Source organism: Cebus imitator, unplaced genomic scaffold (genome assembly GCF_001604975.1).
Source record: "Cebus imitator isolate Cc_AM_T3 unplaced genomic scaffold, Cebus_imitator-1.0 Scaffold97, whole genome shotgun sequence".
Taxonomy (NCBI): domain Eukaryota; kingdom Metazoa; phylum Chordata; class Mammalia; order Primates; family Cebidae; genus Cebus; species Cebus imitator.
This window is the reverse complement of record NW_016107412.1, coordinates 390,674-408,468: the sequence shown is the minus strand read 5'-3', so window position 1 is coordinate 408,468 and position 17,795 is coordinate 390,674. Positions and strand designations below refer to the sequence as shown.

The 17,795-nt window shown below is 45.6% G+C and overlaps 1 protein-coding gene and 1 long non-coding RNA gene across 6 annotated transcripts in view; both read left to right on the top strand.

The window, feature by feature from the left end:
• Positions 1-17,795, top strand: part of SYN3 (synapsin III) — a 493,419-nt gene that overhangs the window by 295,932 nt on the left and 179,692 nt on the right. The gene's annotated exons all lie outside the window — the stretch shown is intronic.
• LOC119472376 overlaps positions 12,179-17,795 on the top strand; it is a 15,862-nt gene continuing 10,245 nt past the window's right edge. The window contains exon 1 of the long non-coding RNA XR_005201518.1: positions 12,179-12,193. This is a non-coding gene — a long non-coding RNA (uncharacterized LOC119472376). The remainder of the gene's footprint in view (positions 12,194-17,795) is intronic.

Below are 17,795 nucleotides of genomic sequence, written 5' to 3'. Positions count from 1 at the left end.
TACTCATACTGTTAACCGGCCTAATCAGGGCTCAGGAAGTTTTCCAATTGCTCCCACGTGCAAAGAGACCTCCAAGCTGTTGACACTCAGACACCACATGAGGGATCGCATCTGTCCACTCACCCCAGGCCCTCTAAAGCAGCGGACTCAGCTGCTTCATACACGTACGGATCATGAAAGCAATGGCCCTAGACAGTCTGTTTCGTTCTGGACCTTTTCTCACTCAGATCGTATCTCCTTTAGAGTCTTGGCACTTTGCTTGGCTCAGCCCTGGCTATTGGTCCTTTTTCTTTATTAGATGGAGTTTCACTCTGTCGTCAGGCTGGAGTGCAGCGGGTGCAATCTCGGCTCACTGCAGCCTCCGCCTCTCCGGTTCAACCGATTCTCCTTCCTCAGCCTCCCAAGTAGCTGAGATTACAGGCACCTGCTACCACACCTGGCTAATTTTTGTATTTTTAGTAGAGACAGGCTTTTACCATGTTGGTCAGGCTGGTCTCTATCTCCTAACCTCATGATCCGCCTACCTTGGCCTCCCAAAGTGCTGGTATTAAAGTCATGAGCCACTGCACCCAGCCGGCTTTTTGTCCTTTTGAATAATTGTCAGTCCTTAGTTTCCCTAGAGTAAATCTCTGTCGTCTCCACCAGGCTTTGACTAAGTTTGGCCCTGTGATCTTATAATGCCCCTCTTTGTCCAGAGTGTCCTCATGAAGGCCACTGCCCATTACTTCAAAATCCACACCGCCCCCCTCCACCAGCTCTTATCATTCAGCATCCTAGCTGGACGCATCTGAGATATCTACACTGAGGGCTCCAAGAGCATCACATAAGCTTTCAGCCATTTGCACTTGGCCAAACTTTTGGGCTTGGTTCACCGTTTTATAAATTTGGGCCCTACACCAAACCTTATGCCAGACACTGGAACACAGAGATGAATAGGTTAAGGTTATTGCCACACATATGGCAAAGACTGAGCTCCACCAGGCACCAGCCATGTTAGACATCAGTTAGAAACCAAGAGCCAGCTACTAGGTACCACTCTCTTGGACCCAGACAGCCAGAGGAGAACTCACAACATCCCAGAATGTCAGAGATAATTCTGATCCTGGAATAGGAAGCTAGAAGATAAGACGTCTTTGTTAGTTCCTCCTCCATGGGTACAATGAGGTATTCATGCTGTTTCCCTCGGGACTTGAGCAGCATTTTGCCCAAGAAAGGTCTATGCGTCATCACAATTGTGTGATATGGCTGTCCTCTTTCCGTCCTGCCCCTTGACATATCCTGGTTGGGCAAGATAAAGTTCTATTGATGCTGCTGCTGCTGTGATCCCCTTCAATCAAGCTTTGCTTCATGGCATTAGATTTAGACTTCTCAAGAGCTGGAAATCTGGGAGCCACTTCCTTCCATTGCCTTTGCCCCCCATTCTCAGCCACTGTGTAAAGGGATCAGCCAATTCCCCCAGTGCCCCAGTTGCAGGCTTTACTGAAAGATACCATGGCATGGGGAGAAGGGCATGACTTTGAAGTTTATCCTGAATTTGAATCACTTATCAGCTGTGAAGACCTAGATGATTTTTTTTAACCTCTCTGAACCTCAGGTTTTTGTCTTGTTTTGATTTTTTCCAATGGGTAGTGTAAGACTTATGGAAATAGCTTTATAAAGTTGATCACAGGATTCAATGAAACAGTATACATAAAACCCCCCAGTGCATTGCCTGGCACTTAGTGGATGGTTAATAAATATGGTTTCCATCTGTAAGTTCTAAGTACATCTGGTGAAATAAATGAACATGGTTCTCACCTTCAGGAACCTTATGATCTTTAGTGATTGGGCTCACCTGTGTGAAACATCCTTATCTGTCAAGCGGGCAATAAGATTTACCTCATACAATATGTAGACATGTTAATCCCCATTTTTCAGATAAAATTAGGATGCATAGGGAGATTGAATGACTCATCCATGGTCACAGAACTGGGAAGCAGTAGAGTTGGGATTTGAACCTGTCCTTCTGGCTCCACAGCCCATGGTCCTACCACTTTACTCTGCTGCCTGCACCATCTTACTGAGCTAGATTAGTGTGGGGAGTCACCAAGAAGTCGACGGTAGTGGAAAGGGTTGGATTTGGAGTTAGGCAGGTGAGAATGTAACTTCACAATAATGGTGAAGGTACTCTACTCCTCATTTGCAAAATGGTGAAGGTACTCTGCTTCTTCATTTGGAAAATGGCACCAATAACAACCAGGGCCTCCAGAGTTCTTGGGTAGATCTGATCAAATCCATTGGTTCAGCAACCTTGCTGTGTGTTGGACACTGTCCTAAGTGTTGGGGATGGAGTCTTGAGAAAGACCATGATCTGGCCACAAATGGGTCCCTGCTTTACTATCTAATGAAAGAATAAGATCTCATTGGAAGTACATCCCAAACAGAGGTTCACCGTTCATATTAAGCAAGTGAAAATGCTTGCATCTCTACAGGAACTTAGTACAAACAAAACAACACAATAATAATAGCAATAATAACAAGCATGCATTAAGCATTTTTTGCTGTGCTAATTCACTGTGTTAAGCTCTTTACATGCATTTTCTCAATCGCTTCAAAACATTGCACATAGGCATTATAATTGTTCCCCATTTTACACATGTGAAACCTAAGGCCCAGGGAAATTGTTGGTTCACAGCAAGGTGAGCAGTGAAGCTGGTTTTCCAGTGTAGGTGGCCTGCTTTCAGAGCCTTGAGTTCTAAATATCGCACCATATGGCCTCTACATCATGCTACTGCCTCTGGTGGCTTGTCTCTTGGTAATATATTTGGAAACATTTGGAAGCATTGTTAAGGGCTTTGTCATTAGCCATGAGGGATCTAGCCCCCAAGCCTCCATACTTGGTCTTGATCCTGTATCTACTTTAGACATAAGACAGACTTTGGTCTATAGGCTGGGAGTAGCACCCCATGGTATTTGCTGGCAAGGCCCCACAGCCTTGGCAGTTACCTCAACTGGCCTTGACATCACTGCTGGACAAGCCAAGAGCCTGGGTTGTGTCCTGAATCTAAAAGCCTGATCATAGGCTTTTATGAAGCTGTATCTTTCTGAGAACTTCCTGGATATGACCTCACTTGTCTGTCAGCTTCCTCAGAAATGATGGCTGGCAGCTCCATCCCAGATATATAGATTGTGGAGCTGGGGCCGTCACAAAGAAGTTACTTTTTCTAGGTCACCCACTAAAGTTGGGTGTGAAGATGCCCCCAACCCCTAAGTGTCCTGAATCCCAGTCCTGGGATGGCATCTGAAGCTGTAATGACCAGAGAACTGAAGTCACACAGCAAAGGGCAGCTGTTGATTCTCAACCCAAGACTCTTTCCCCTGTGTGGCACTGCAGTCATTGTTTCACTGAAACAACTATGTGCCAGGAGCTGGGCTGGGCACTAGGGATGCCAGGGTGGATGAGGCAAATATGCCCTGCTGTTATGTAGCTCATAGGCCAACAGGAAAGATAGCCAGGTGACAAGCAATCACCACTGGGGTGAGTGTCATGGAGAGAAAAGCACAGGGACTCTGCGACTGTGCATCTGGTGACATACCTTGTCCAGGGGGTCAGGAAAGGCCATCCTGGAAAATGATGTTTGTGGTGACACTTACAAGGTGACAGAGTTTTTCAGGTGAAGTAGAAGATGGGTTCCAGGCGAGGTACAGTTTGTGCCACCAGAGAGGGCACTCTAGAAACCAAAACATGGCAAAAGGAAGAGTGGCAAGTGATGTGCTGGGTAGGTAAAGGAAAGACAAGGAAGGCTTTGAGATCTGTGTTAGTTCTGTATGCTTCATAACAAATTACCACAAATTTAGCATTGTAAGACAACACCCACTTATTACATCACAGTTTCTGTGCCTCAAGAGATGCCAGAACCTGAATTTATCAGCAAATCATGAGCAAATACACCATTCAGGTGGGGATACTTGTTAAGCAAACCCACAACATTACTGTCTAAAAAAGTGAGATGGGAACCTTAAGTAACACTTAGACCAGAATCCTCTTGAACACATTGTCAATTCATCCTCTCCCATCAAGTTATGTAGGAAATCAAATGGAGATCAGAATACCAGTCTGCTGATTCATGATGAGAAAATCAGCTGAAATGGGAAGATCCTGGAATCTGCATGTCTAGCCCATTCTCTCTCCAAAGGCAGAAACACATGCAAAGCCACAGCATACTCAGGTGGCTGCTCAGTAAGCCAAGTGTCAAAGTGATGGGAACCAATTAAAGCACATGTTTAATGGTACCCAACCATTATATGGTCTGATGCAGCCACGTCACAGCAAGTTTAGTTGGGGCCATGGGATGAAATATACTCAAGATATGCATTTGGTAAATGGTAGCCACCATTACGATGATTATTCTTTGTCTTAGGCAATGTCATTGTCTAAGGGCAGTAGACTAGATGACTTCCTTAGTGCTGATGTGTTGTGATCTCAAGGGCAATTATAATTTATCCAGAGAAATAGTCTAGCATCTGTGCATTACCCTCATGAAAATCTAAGCCTTTACCATTGTTATCCACTTCATGATCATTAGTAGTAATATTATAGAAAGCAGTCATTATCTATGAATGACTGCCTATGTTTAGGACACACTATTAAGTACTACTAAGGTTTACTACAGCCCTATAGGGTAATTTTATCACTCTCATTTCGTAATGAAGAAAGAAGAAACTGAGGCTCAAAGCGGCACAATCATTTGCCCAAGGTCACCCAGCAAGTGAATGGAAAAGAAGGGATTCCAATGACCTTCAACACAAGCCCTACTGAAGCACAGTCAAAATGGATCATGCTTCACATGCCTGCTGAGCAAGTGCATGCTGTAAATTCAACCTTTTCTCTCTCACTCAAGAAAATAGATTGGATTACAAGTCAGTGAGAGTGATGTCATTATGGGGGTAACCTTGAACCCACTCTAATTTATTAAAAGAGGAAGTATTTGTACAAACATCAGTACTCTTACTTATACAGTGACTCCTGGCTTGAAATTTCCTAAATATGTAATAGGAGGACTTCAGTCCCCATCAGTGTAGTTCCCAGTTACTTTGGAGGATCCTCTGAAGGTGCCTTCCATCTGCCCACAAAACCCAGGCTACCGTTTGTAATTATGTATAGGTATCAGCCCCTCTCCCACTGGCTCTGCCTGCAACTTACCCATGTCTATCGTCCACATGGAGTCAACTGTTTGCTGAATTGGAAGCATGCTTTTGCCCCTATGCCATGAAGTAGTACATTCATTCATTCACTCATTCATTTAACTAATATTTATTGAGGATCTACTTTGTGCCATACACTGCTCTCAAGCCTTGAAAGAAGATGGTAAACAAGAATGAGAGGTCCCTGTTCTTGTATAGCTGATCATCTAGTTGTGGGTAGGGGGAACAGACAATTAACAAATGGATAGCTGAATAAGTGAGCAAGAAAACTTCAGACAGAGTTCAGAAGGAAAATAAATAAAACTGCCTGGGTGGAGAAGCACTAAGCACTTGTTAGGATGGCGTAGCTGCACCCCATGTCTCCTGGGCCCACCATTGAGCTCACTGACACTTTCTATGGTCAGTTCCCAGGCATGCAGACATTGTCCCCCTGCATCTCCTCTTCTCCTTCTGAAGGCTTTCTGGTGCCACAGGATTGTCCTCTGAACACACACAGGGACTGACTACCCCACGGGGCAACCAAGGAGGGCAAGAGTTCGTGGATAAATACTTCAATTCCTCTATCTCTTAGTGGGACAATTCAGAAGCATGTTCCACATGACACCTCAGGAGTTCCCTACAAGACTGAGCCTCAGTTTCCCTCAGGGGTAACCAACTCAGTAACACACCCTGTTAACACACCTATCTGTGTCACACTTTCCTGACTCACCCAACCCCTTGTACTTCCTGAGATGGCCTTGCAAATAATCCACCTATACCAAGTTTTTTTCAGTGTCTGATTGGCAGGAACCCAAACTGAGATACATGGTCAAGGTCAGCCTCTCTGAGAAACTGATGTTTCAGCCGAGACCAAAATCATAGGAAGTAACCAAGATGCAATGGTCTGGAGGGAAGGCTTTCCAGTTAAAAAGAGGAGCAGGAGCTCAAGCCCTGAGACATGAAGGAGCTGGTATGAGCTGGGCTCAGAGACAGCTGGTATGGCTGGAGCACAGGAAGCACATAGGATCATGATGGGAGATGAAGCTGGAGAAATAGGCAATTGAACTTCATTCCACCCTTTTGCTGTGCAGAAGCTCTTTGGTTTAATTAGATCCCACTCATCAGTGTTTGCTTCTGTTGCAATTGCTTTAGGCATCTTCATCATGAAACCTTTGCCCATGTCTGTGTCCTGAATGGTATTGCCTAGATTTTTTTCTACAGGTTTTACAGTTTTGGGTTTTATACTTAAGTCTTTAATCCATTTTGAGTTGATTTTTGTATATGGTATAAGGAAGGGTTCCAGTTTCACTTTTCTGCATATGGCTAGTTGGTTCTCCCAGAACCACTTATTAAATAGGTTATCCTTTCCCCATTAATTGTTTTGGTCAGGTTTGTCAAAGATCAGATGGTTATAGGTATACAGACAACCTGCAGAATGGAAGAAAGTTCTTGTAATCTATCTATCTGACAAAGGTCTAACATCTAGTATCTACAAGACACTTAAAGAAATGTGTAAGAAAAAAAACCAACTCCATTAAAAAGGGACAAAGGACATGAACAGACACTTCTCAGAAGAAAACATACATGCAGCCAAAAAACATGGATAAAAGCTCAGCACCACTGACCGTTAGAGAAATGCAAATCAAAACTACAATGAGATACCATCTTATCCCACTTAGAATGGCTATTACTGAAAAGTCAAAAAATAAAAGGTGTTAGAGAGGTTGTGAAGGAAAAGGAATGCTTTTACACTGTTGGTGGAAGTGTAAATTAGTTCAACCATTGTGGAAGCCAGTGTGGCAATTCCTCAAAAACCTAGAGGCAGAAATACCGTTTGACCCAGCAATCCCATTACTTAGATATATGCATGTGTATGTTCATTGCAGCACTATTCTCAATAGTGAAGACATAGAATCAACCTAAATGCCTATCAATGGTAGACTGGATAAGGAAAATGTGGTACATATACACCATGGAATAATATGCAGCTATAAAAAGGAATGAGATCATGTCCTTTGCAGGGACATGAATGGGGCTGGAAGCCATTATCCTTAGCAAACTAACCCAGGAACAGAAAACCAAATCCCACATGTTCTCACTTATAAGTGGGTGCTGAATGATGAGAACACGACACATGGGGAAACAACACACACTGGGCCTTGTTGAAGGGTGGAGGATGGGAGGAAGGAGAGCCTCAGGAACAATAGCTAATGGATGCTGGACTTAAGACCTAGGTGATGGGATAATCTGTGCAGCAAACCACCATGGCCACGTATGTAAGAAAGCTGCACATCCTGCACATGTACCCCTGAACTTAAAATAACAGGTGAGGAAAAAAATTTTTATTCCAATTTCAATGCAAGCCTTGGAGGGTTTTAGACAGGGAAGGGACTGCAACTGATTCTGTATTCTATCTGTAGAAGGTATTTTGGGTGCTTTGTTGAGAATGGGTTGTGGGATAGTAAGAGTGGGGACTGATAGTAAGTGGGGGGAACCACTTAAGAGGCCAGTCCAGCTGAAACAAGAGTCACTGTTGCCATTAAATAGTTTCATCAGATTTTTCCACTAATGCCCTCCTGGCCTTTGAGGATGTAATGCAGACAGAGACTAGCCAAGTCCAGATCCATTTTGTCCCTTTCAAGCTTCTTTTCTCCAACCCACGCCCTATCCCAGCACCCTCCCCCTTGCAAAACATAGGCTCTCATACACGAAAATAAAAACTGATTCAGGTGCACTGGGGAGGGCTGGAGATAGGAGATGAGAGCTGTTGTCATCAACAGCCAGATCGTAATGCCACATTTTGTGGGCATGACACTGTAAAGCCAATACGGATACAGAGTTCAGATCCCCTCTAAGTACCCAGAAAGAACCTATACTAAGTTACTAGTTATTATTATCTAGACTTTATTGAATATTTCATGGGAAATATGAAGACTAGAGCTCACATGGCACACCTAACATATTCCTGTTTTCTCCAAGACCCTCTCCTAGGATAGAAAAGAGATGAAAAAGAGGCATGTGCCAGGAAGGAGCCAGAGCAAACAGGGCCTTCTATGTCATGCTCAGGAGAGATTTTACTTATGTTGGGGATTATGCAACAAATAAGACTCAAACTACACATAGTGGAGGACAGGGCTACAATGACCAAGGTCAGACTAAAGGTTGACTAAGCGTATATGCTTCCTGAGGCTGCTATAACAAATGACCATACACTTAGTGGCTTAAAATTTATGATCTTACTGTTGGGAGGTCAGAAGTCTAGGCTGGGTCAACAGGGCTGGTTCTTTTGGAGGATCTAGGGGAGGACCTGTTTCCTGATCTTTTCCATCTCTGGAGGCTGCTTGCATGTCTTGGCTTATGGCCCCGCCTCAGGTCACTCGGACCTCTGCCTCTGTCATCACATCTCCTCTGACTCTGATGCTTCTGCATCCTAATTTCACCGACCCATCGGCCCATGTGTCGAATGCAAGATAATCTCTCTGTCTCAAGATTGTTCTCTTCATCACTTCAGCAAAGTCCCTTTTGGCATGCAAAGTGGTCTACTTACTGGCTCTGGGAATTAGGACGTGGGCATCTTTGGAGTGGGGGAGTGGGGAATTGTTCTAAAGACTGAAAGCAAAAGTTTGTGCCAAGTTTCATAAGAAATAGTTAAATCCTGTTTCATGGCCTCAGATGGCATCCCAGCTCTGGAGCGGGGATGACCCTGTGCATTGTGTCCCCTCCCCCGGGAAACCAGGACGTGCTTTACTGGGATCATCCTCAAAAAGAGCAGAAAACCTGCTGTGGTATAAAGAAACCCCTGAGCAGGGGTTCTCCTCTCTGCACGAAAGAGGTGTTTGACAAATGTTTGGCACACCCATTCCTCTCAGCATCTGCCTCTTCCCTGGGGCCAGGTCCTTCAACTGGGTTGGGGTTCTGATGACATCCTTTCCTCCCTGGTGGCATTTCTAGACATGTCATAATTTACTCTCTCTGTTCCCCACACTTGGCTGATCTCTTTGTGACAACACGGCTGTCATTTACTGGGCATTTAATACATGAAAAAAATAAAAACTGTATTGAGCTCTTACTATTTGTCAGACACTATATGGAGTGGTTCATATAGATTATCACATGGAATCTTTCCAGAAATCCTATTAGGTAAGTAATGTTACTGTCCTTCATTTTATTAACAGGAAGAGGAGAAAAAGACACTGAGGCACAGAAAGGTTAGGTAACTTGCCTAAGCTCACTCAGCTGGAAGTAGGCAGTCTTCATTGAACTCTGGTCTTCTGACCTGGAATTTATGCTCTTACAAAATTACCCTTCTGTAGTCCCAGATACACGGGAGCCTGAGGTAGGAGGATCATTTGAGCCCAGGAGTTTGAGACCACCCTGGGCAACATAGCAAGACCCTATCTCTAAACAAAACAAAACAAAAAATTACCCTATTTTGGAAGAGGTGAATGGATGAGTGGCAGGATATATGCTGACTGTTGTTAAACAGCATTAGATTAGGTGCTAGAAAGTGCACATGCATATCCTGCTTCACCACTCCTTGCTGGATGACTTGGACAAGTTGCTACCCCTCTCTGGGTCTCAAACAGGAGGGGCTTGCACAGAAAGGAGGGGTTTGCTCGGACACTAGCTTTCTGTGTCTAATACTAGCAGCCTGTTGGTCACCACCCTACCTTGCTTTGATCTTAAAATATGCCCACAAGACGTGGTGTTTGCTGTCACATGGCCATGTACGGTGAGCGGCACCAGGGCTAGGTTCCTGAGGCCCCCTCACGTGGCACAGCCTACAGCTCCCCCATCCCCGGGGCCTCCGGCAAGGATCCAGGCGGCAGCCGGCAGCCGCAAGCATGTGCTGTTTCTGTGGTTTCTACTTAGAACAGTTTCCTGTTTCAACCTGCCAGTTCCTTAAAAGCATTAGCTTGAGGTTTTGCCGAATGACTCCACTCTATTTTCATAAAGGGGTGGAGGGGCTCCTCCTGGGAGCCGAGCCCAGAGCTGAAATTCCACATGAATTAAGGGTGTATAGAACTTGGAAGTCCGTCTCCTGAAGAAAAAATAGCCTGGCTTAGGGTGACTTTCAGAAAGTAGGGAGAGTTCCTCCACCAGCCAGATTCTTGGGCCCTACTTGCCTAAGAGGTTGGCTCCATTCCTTTATCTGGGCCTCAGTTTCTCCATCTCTTACATGAGGGGGCTGGATCCTCTCTCCAGATACTAGGCAGTCCCCAGGTCTCTGTTCACTGTATGTGAAGTAATGAGCACAGTGGTAGCCAACACATGTATAGCCCTTCCTGCACTGTTCTAAGCACGTTATAAATGTTGATCCTCTGAAGTCAACACTCTTTCTGTCCCCATTTTATAGTCAGGAAACAGAAGCAAGTGATGTTGACTAATTTGCCCATGGTCACATTACCTTCAAGTGGTCAAGTCAGGAGTTGAACCCTGGTGATCTGGCTCCACAACCCTTGCTGCTGGCTGTCTTAAAATAAGACCTTTCTGGCGGCAGATGGACTACTGTTGAGCAGAGTGCAGTAGATGTGATGTCAGAGGGCTCAGGTTTGAGTTTTGGATTCATCATCTGGGTGACCTTGGGAAAGTCTCTCAATTTTTGGAGCCTCCATCTTCTCATCAATGAAATGGAGCTAGTTGGACCCATGCTGCTGATCTGCCAGAGTATGCAGGGAATTTGAGGTGATGATTATTTATGAAGAAGCTCAGGACCAAGACAAGCAGACTCCTTGCATAGGTTTTCATTATTAGTCCCATATCTCACATCCCCTACTCCCACCCTCAGTTCTGGAGTTGTTAGTTAGGTCTGCTTTTACTAGGGAGGGACTCCAGAAGGAAGGTCCAGTTGGAATGCTGACAGCTCCAAAGCCACCTCTTTGGCCTAGAAATGGGGTTCAGGGGACTAGCAGTGACTTTTTAGCAGCCTTGAGTCAGCTGCCCAGAGTGGACAGCCCTTTGAGAGCCAGCACTTCCTCCCCACCCCTGTGAGGCATCTGGGTATAGGTGGAGCCTTGTGGGAAACTGGCCTCAGCCACCAATTCCAGACTTCCATCCATCTGACTCCTTGGCACTGTCCGAGTATCTAAGAGACATCTCCAATTTAATCCACCCAAACAGAACTCTTGATTTCCCCCTTGAAATCTACTCTTCCCTAGGCCTTTTCTGTCTCACTGAGGGGCATAACCCAGATTTCTCAGCCTAAAACCCTCCATTCACCTTTTTCCTTCACAACTCGTATCCAAGCCACGTGCAAATTATGTGGACTCTCTGATTCTATCTCCATATTATTTTCTGACTCTGCTCTCTTTTCTCCACCTTGCTACACCATCAAGAGTCAAGGGAGAGATGCTGGTAGCCACCATCATTGTTTACTTAGTCTACTTAGGCAACCCCAACCCACCACCCTCTGGGTACGTTGCCCCTGCCACCCCTTGACACAACCAGAGGGATCTGCCTGGGAACATACTTCATCAATCCCCTGCTTAAAACCCTCTATGGCTTCCAATTAGACAATGCCAAAGCTCTTTACATGGTGTCCAGACCCTCCAAGATGCATTGAACCATCTGGCCTCATCTTCCACCACTCTTTCTCTTGCACATTTGTTCCTGCCATCCTGGTCTTCTCTCTGTTTCTTAAGCAAGCTAAGCAAGCTCTTTCCTACCACAGAACTGTGGCACCAGCCTCTTCCGTGCCTGGAAGGCTTTACCCTCAGATGTTCCTGGGGCCAGCCCTTTGTCATCATTCAGGTTCCAGTTCAAATGTCCTCTTCCCAGAAAGCCTTCCCTGACCACCCTGTCTAAAGTCATTACCTGCTCCCACTCACTCTTCTCGACACCTCTGTTGTTTTCTCCAAGGATTTATCAACTGACATTGTCATGTTTATATAATTGTTCAGTTGTTCACCATCTGCCCCCTTCACTAGAATAATAATGAGGGCTGAGACACGTGCATGTTTTCACAGTAATATTTACACTGTACCACCAGTGGGGGCTGGGGGAAATCTGGCACATAAAAAGCACTCAATAAGTAGTTGTAAAATGAATCTAAAAGTGTGCTATGTCCTAGAACAAGTTAACTCTCTAGGCTTTGATTTGTCCATAGATAAAATAAAGGGGAATGAAATGAGTTGTATCGAAGGATTCTGTTCATTCTCACATTTTCTGAATCTCTGGACCCACAAGTTGCTCCTGGGATGGATGGATGGATGGATGGATGGATGGATGGATGGATGGATGGGTAGATGAGTAGACGGATGGGTGGATGGGTGGATGGATGGATAGATGGATGGATGGGTAGATGGGTGGATGGATGGATGGATGGATAGATGGATGGATGAATGAATGAATGGGATGGTTTCTGGGGGTTTTATTGAAGACACCTGGGACAGAGGAGGTTATCAGGAGCAAGGTGGAGGCTGGGAAAGGGGGCAAATAACTCCAGTCAGAATGGGCTTCTTTTACCCCAATTGAGAGAGAAGCACAATCCCCCACTTTCCTCTCTGCCCACTCCACAGGCCATCTTTCCCCATGGCTGCACCAGGGGAGGTGGCAGCAGCAGCTGCCTGCCCACCACCAGGAGCTCCACCTAGGAGATAAAAGGAGCCGAAGGAATGTGCTGGCAAAGCTGACGTCCCTGTCTTCTCAAGGGTGTAAATGGCTTTCCTGCTCCCACAGGTTCAAAGAGCACTTCATTTCACAGCAAAAGTACAGCTAATGAGAAACAGATTCTCTGGCTCCAGCTAGAGTTCGGAGAGCCTAGGAGACAAAGGAAAGCCCCCAAGAACCTGGATGTGAACGTGTGCGCTAAGGGGCCCTTTCCTCCCTCTCCCTCTGGGGCCACAGAGCTATTTCAATGGCAGGGGAAGGGGCAAGAGCAATGTCCCCATTGGCAGTTAAGAGGAGCCTTCAGAACGGGGCTTCTGAGCTGTGGGTCTTCCAATCATGCTGAGTTCTTTTTAGGCCTGAAAGCCAAGCCAGGCAATGCCTAATAATAATAACAACAGTTTCCTTGTACTGAGAACTGCCAAGGCGTAACCTGTGTGGTGGCACAGTGGGAAGGCCAAGGGCTTTGAGGCCACAAGGCCTGGTTTGTGGACTCTGGTCCTCAGTTTCCTGTGGGCAAGAAGCACACTGGTGGTGATCAGTGAGAACACTGCTCTTCATTGGGAAGTGAAAATAACACTATATGGAGGTCCCGAGGACCTAGGTTCTAGCCTTGGTTCAGCCAAGGGTGATTTTGGGCAAGGCAGGCTGGGGCCATGAGCCTTGGATAGCAAAAAGGACTTACCTTAAAATTTTGATTCTTCTCATTTGGGCAAGTCACTTGGCATTTCTGAGCATGTATTTTCTCAACTGTAACCAGTACAAGTAACAACCTCATGGTATGTGGTAAGAGTCAAATGAGAAGAGACACGTAAACTACTAGCACTTGGTAGATGTTTGAGGCCAGGGATGGAGCCCAAAGGCCTTAGAGGGAACAGGGCAATCTGTGACCAAACCAGAAGACAAACTCAGGCTGGACTCACAGCCAAACAATACAGTGAAAGATAACCATTGTAGAGTGGGTACAATATCCCGTGCTCTGTGCTGTAGATCTTAGTCTATCCTCACAAAAAGCACATGGGGCAGTTACTTCCATTGCCCTTAAATAACTAAAACCAGGACTTAAACTGAAAAGACTGGACTCCAGAGTGTGTGCTAAGTTAGTAGGCTATTCTTCAAAGTTTCTCTGCAGCGTCTCCCCTCTGCTCTGGGTATCTGTCTGCTTCCTGGGGTCCCATTGTCAGCAGACGCAAAGTGCCCAAACTGGGTAGCCAGCTGTCCCCTTGTCCCCTTCACTTTTTTTTTTTTTTTTTAGACACAGAGTCTTGCCCTGTTACCCAGGCTGTAGTGCAGTGGCCACAGTCATAGCTCACTGTAACCTCAAACTCCTGGGCTCAAGCCATCCTCCCACCTCAGCCTCCTGAGCTCCCGATTCGCTGGGACTACAGGAATGTGCTACCACACATGGCTTTTTTTTTTTCCTTTGTAGAGATGGGGTCTTACTGTGTTGCTCAGGCTAGTCTTGAACCCCTGGCCTCAAGCAATCCTCCCACCTCGGACTCCCAAAGTGCTGATATTACAAGTATGAGCCACCATGCTCAGCCTCAATAAATAAGTGTTATACAGTGTTCATTTCTTGAACATTTACTATATGCTGGGCATTTGGATACAATGGGGAACAGAACACACACACACACACACACACACACACACACACACACCCCCCTATCCTCATGGAACTTATATTCCATTGAAGTGGTGGAGAAAAGGAACAAATGGACAAATGAGATTTTAAACATCAAGTCACAGTTTCACCAGTATTTGTTTATCAAAGGTTAGTAAGATACTCATCTGTGGACTCTAAAGAAGTTTAGTTCTTGCATTATGCCTTATAATATTTAATACCAACTGCATGCTAGGAATTATTCCAGGAATTGAGATGAAAAAGATGAATAACATGTGTACCTTACCTTTGGTGAAGTCCTATTCTAGGAGAGAAATAGACATATTGAGTAATTTTAGTATATGGTGCTAATAACTGTTTTAGAGGAATCCCCATCTGCCCAGAACCTCAAAAAGGGTTTGAGGGAAGAACCAGAAGAAGCCTAAGGAAGGCTTCATAGAGAAGGTGATAGCTGAGCCTGTCCTTGGAAGATGAAGCTGATCTTCTGTCCACTAGATAAAAATGGAAGTCAAGACTTCCTGGAATGAGGAGCAGAGACAGAAGCAAGAATAGGCATAGTATGTTTGGGAACAGAGAATAGTCCATTTTTTTTTTCCTGCCTCAGGTTTATTTGTACAAATAGCATAGGAGGACCCCAGTCCCATGCAGATGGCAGCGTGAGGGTCTCACCAGTCCTTCTGTCCCTCACGTTGGCAGACAGAGATATCTACTCCAAAGCCTTTGTAGGATCCTGGGCACCTTTGAGACCCTAAGCTGGAACTGAAGCTGGAGCTGCTGCCTGGGCCTTGGTTTGATCCTTGGCCTTGGCCTTTGGCCAGCACAGCCTGAACCCCTTGGCAATGCAGACACCAGCATGTTTCCCAAGCTTTGGGTAGGCAGTGTAGGCAAGTCAGTCGAGCTTGTGGCTGACACCTTTGGGATCTTCAACTTTACCTCCTTGGGCTTTACAAGGGCCTTGATAGCCTTGCCACTCGCACTCATGGCCTTGGTGTTGTTGGCCTGTGTCTTCTTTAGGCCTTTCTTCTTGTGCTTCTTGGCAAAGCACATGTTCCTCAGGAACTTGCGGTCCCCCCACTTAAGAGATTTGTATCTTTGTGATCGGGGTTTCTTGATACCATTTCTGTGCCATTTTCGGGACTGGTTGTGTGTGGTGTAATTCTTGGAGTTGGCCACATCTGTACCTTAAACTGTGGCTCTTGAAGCGCCAAGAACCAGAAGAGCCAGGGGCAGCAGAGAGCCGTCATTTTTATGTGGGTAAAGAATAAGTTGGATGTAGAGGAGACATGGGACAGGAGAGAATAATATTATTAGGAACCCTGGGTGCCAGCAGGTAAGTCATGTGGAATTGTGGGACATCTCTAAGGATGTGATCAGTCACGCATGTATTTTATCCTCTGTCTTCCTGTTCATTGATCCTGTCTTTGCCTATGGCTAAAGTTATATTAAACCTATCTCTTGGACACTTAAAATGAGTTATTTCATCGTTCAAGTCTGGAGTTTCCAGCTGATTTTTTTTTTTTTTTTGGTCATAGTACCAAGGTTGTATTTTTGTGTTTACTTCCTTAGGCTCACAGCTGCTGAAAAAGCCAAAGTCCCCATCAGCAGGTTTGCTAATTTTTTTTTTTTTTTTTTTTTGGTCAGCTTCATTTCTATGTGGAAATTTTCCATCTTTTTCATTTATTTCCTTGAACATATAAATCAATTGTTATAGTCTATGGCTAAAGATGCCCACCTCGGGTCCTACCAGTGACCACCCCTTGCTCAAAGAAGCAGTCTATAGTCTTTCCCTTGGCAGAGCATTGAGGTCAGAACAGTGTTCCTTTAAAGCACACGGTGGACATAGCAGAGATCATGGTGGACTTGGTAAGCAGAATCTGGGGTGATTCCCATGGAGAGGGCAGGGCAGCAGGGAGGGCCCTAGAAGGAGATGTGGGAGAATATTCAGGGAAAGGCCATAGACTCCCCAGCTTGGGCCCCTCTGTAGTAACTGCCTACTCGCCAAACTGGGAGTAGCACAGCACCAATCACTCTCCACCCCACCCTGCTCCAGCTGGGAAAGACATCCTGGCTGTGTAAACTAACCTTATGAGTCTTATTCCAAGAAGGCCAAGGAATTTGACAGGAAACAACACAAGCTAGTCACCTCAAATCTTTGTCTGGGTTTAATGTGATTGGATCTGAAATAGCTACAGAGAGCCTCATTCTTAAATGTGTTGAACCCACATGGATACACGTACATTTGCATGCACAAACAGGAAGGTTTAAGATGAGGCCACCACGGGGTGAGGCCATACTAGGCCTTCATGCAGAAACTGAAACTAAAGCTTCCATTTCAAATCAGATCCCCGGTGGAAGGTGTTTGACAGGCCTTGTCAGTCAGACTCCTGCAGTCTGTCTCCACAGCCAAGAATCCTTCACCTCTCTCCCCACTGTTCAGCTTGACCATTCTTGGGAGTTGGAGGCAGCTCAGCAATGGATGTTTTCAAGTGCAGAGTGAGCTATCTCTGCCAAGAGCTTGTCTTGCCAGCCACTTCCTGGCCCCAGCCCTCAGCTTGCCCAAGTCTGACATCACCCATAACCCCCACCACCACCCCCAGAATAAAGAGCCACCTCAGAGGCTGGGACTGCCAGACCTGGTCCCCCACTCCTTCCTGGACATGTCCGGCTGACAAATCATAGAAGGAGCATCCATTCTAGCCACATGCACAGCCCTCACTGCTTAGGGTGGACTGACTACCCCAGATCACCACTGCCTAAACAGACCTCATTCATCTGATATGGGAGAGATGGGTGATGTCAGGTACTAGGCCCAAAACACAGGGCTTCCAGCCTTCATCTACCCAGGAAACTCAAGGGACCTTACAGGGGTCTTTCTTCTTACTGCATTTTAGGTGAGTTCAGACTTGGCCCTGAAGTAGACAGGAGTATAACATCATGGGTTCAGGGGTCAGATCTAGCTGAGCTCTCATTCTGGTCTGCTACTTGCTAGCTCTGTGGACTCCAGCAAGCTGCTTAATCTCAGTTTCTTCATGTGTAAAGGGCAGATAGTTACCTTGCAGAGTTACGACAGGATTAAATGAGTTGATATATGTAATTTGGACCCAAGGAGTGGCAAAAAACTAATAATAAGAGAGATGAATGGGGAGTTTGCATTTACTGGGTATAGAGTTTCAGTATGTGGAGATGAAACTATTTTGGAGATAGATGGTGGTGATGGTTATACAGCAATGTGAGTGTCCTGTATTTCATGCTACTGAATTATACACTTAAAAATAGTTAAAATGGGCCAGGCGCAGTGGCTCAAGCCTGTAATCCCAGCACTTTGGGAGGCCGAGGCGGGTGGATCACGAGGTCAAGAGATTGAGACCATCCTGGTCAACATGGTGAAACCCCGTCTCTACTA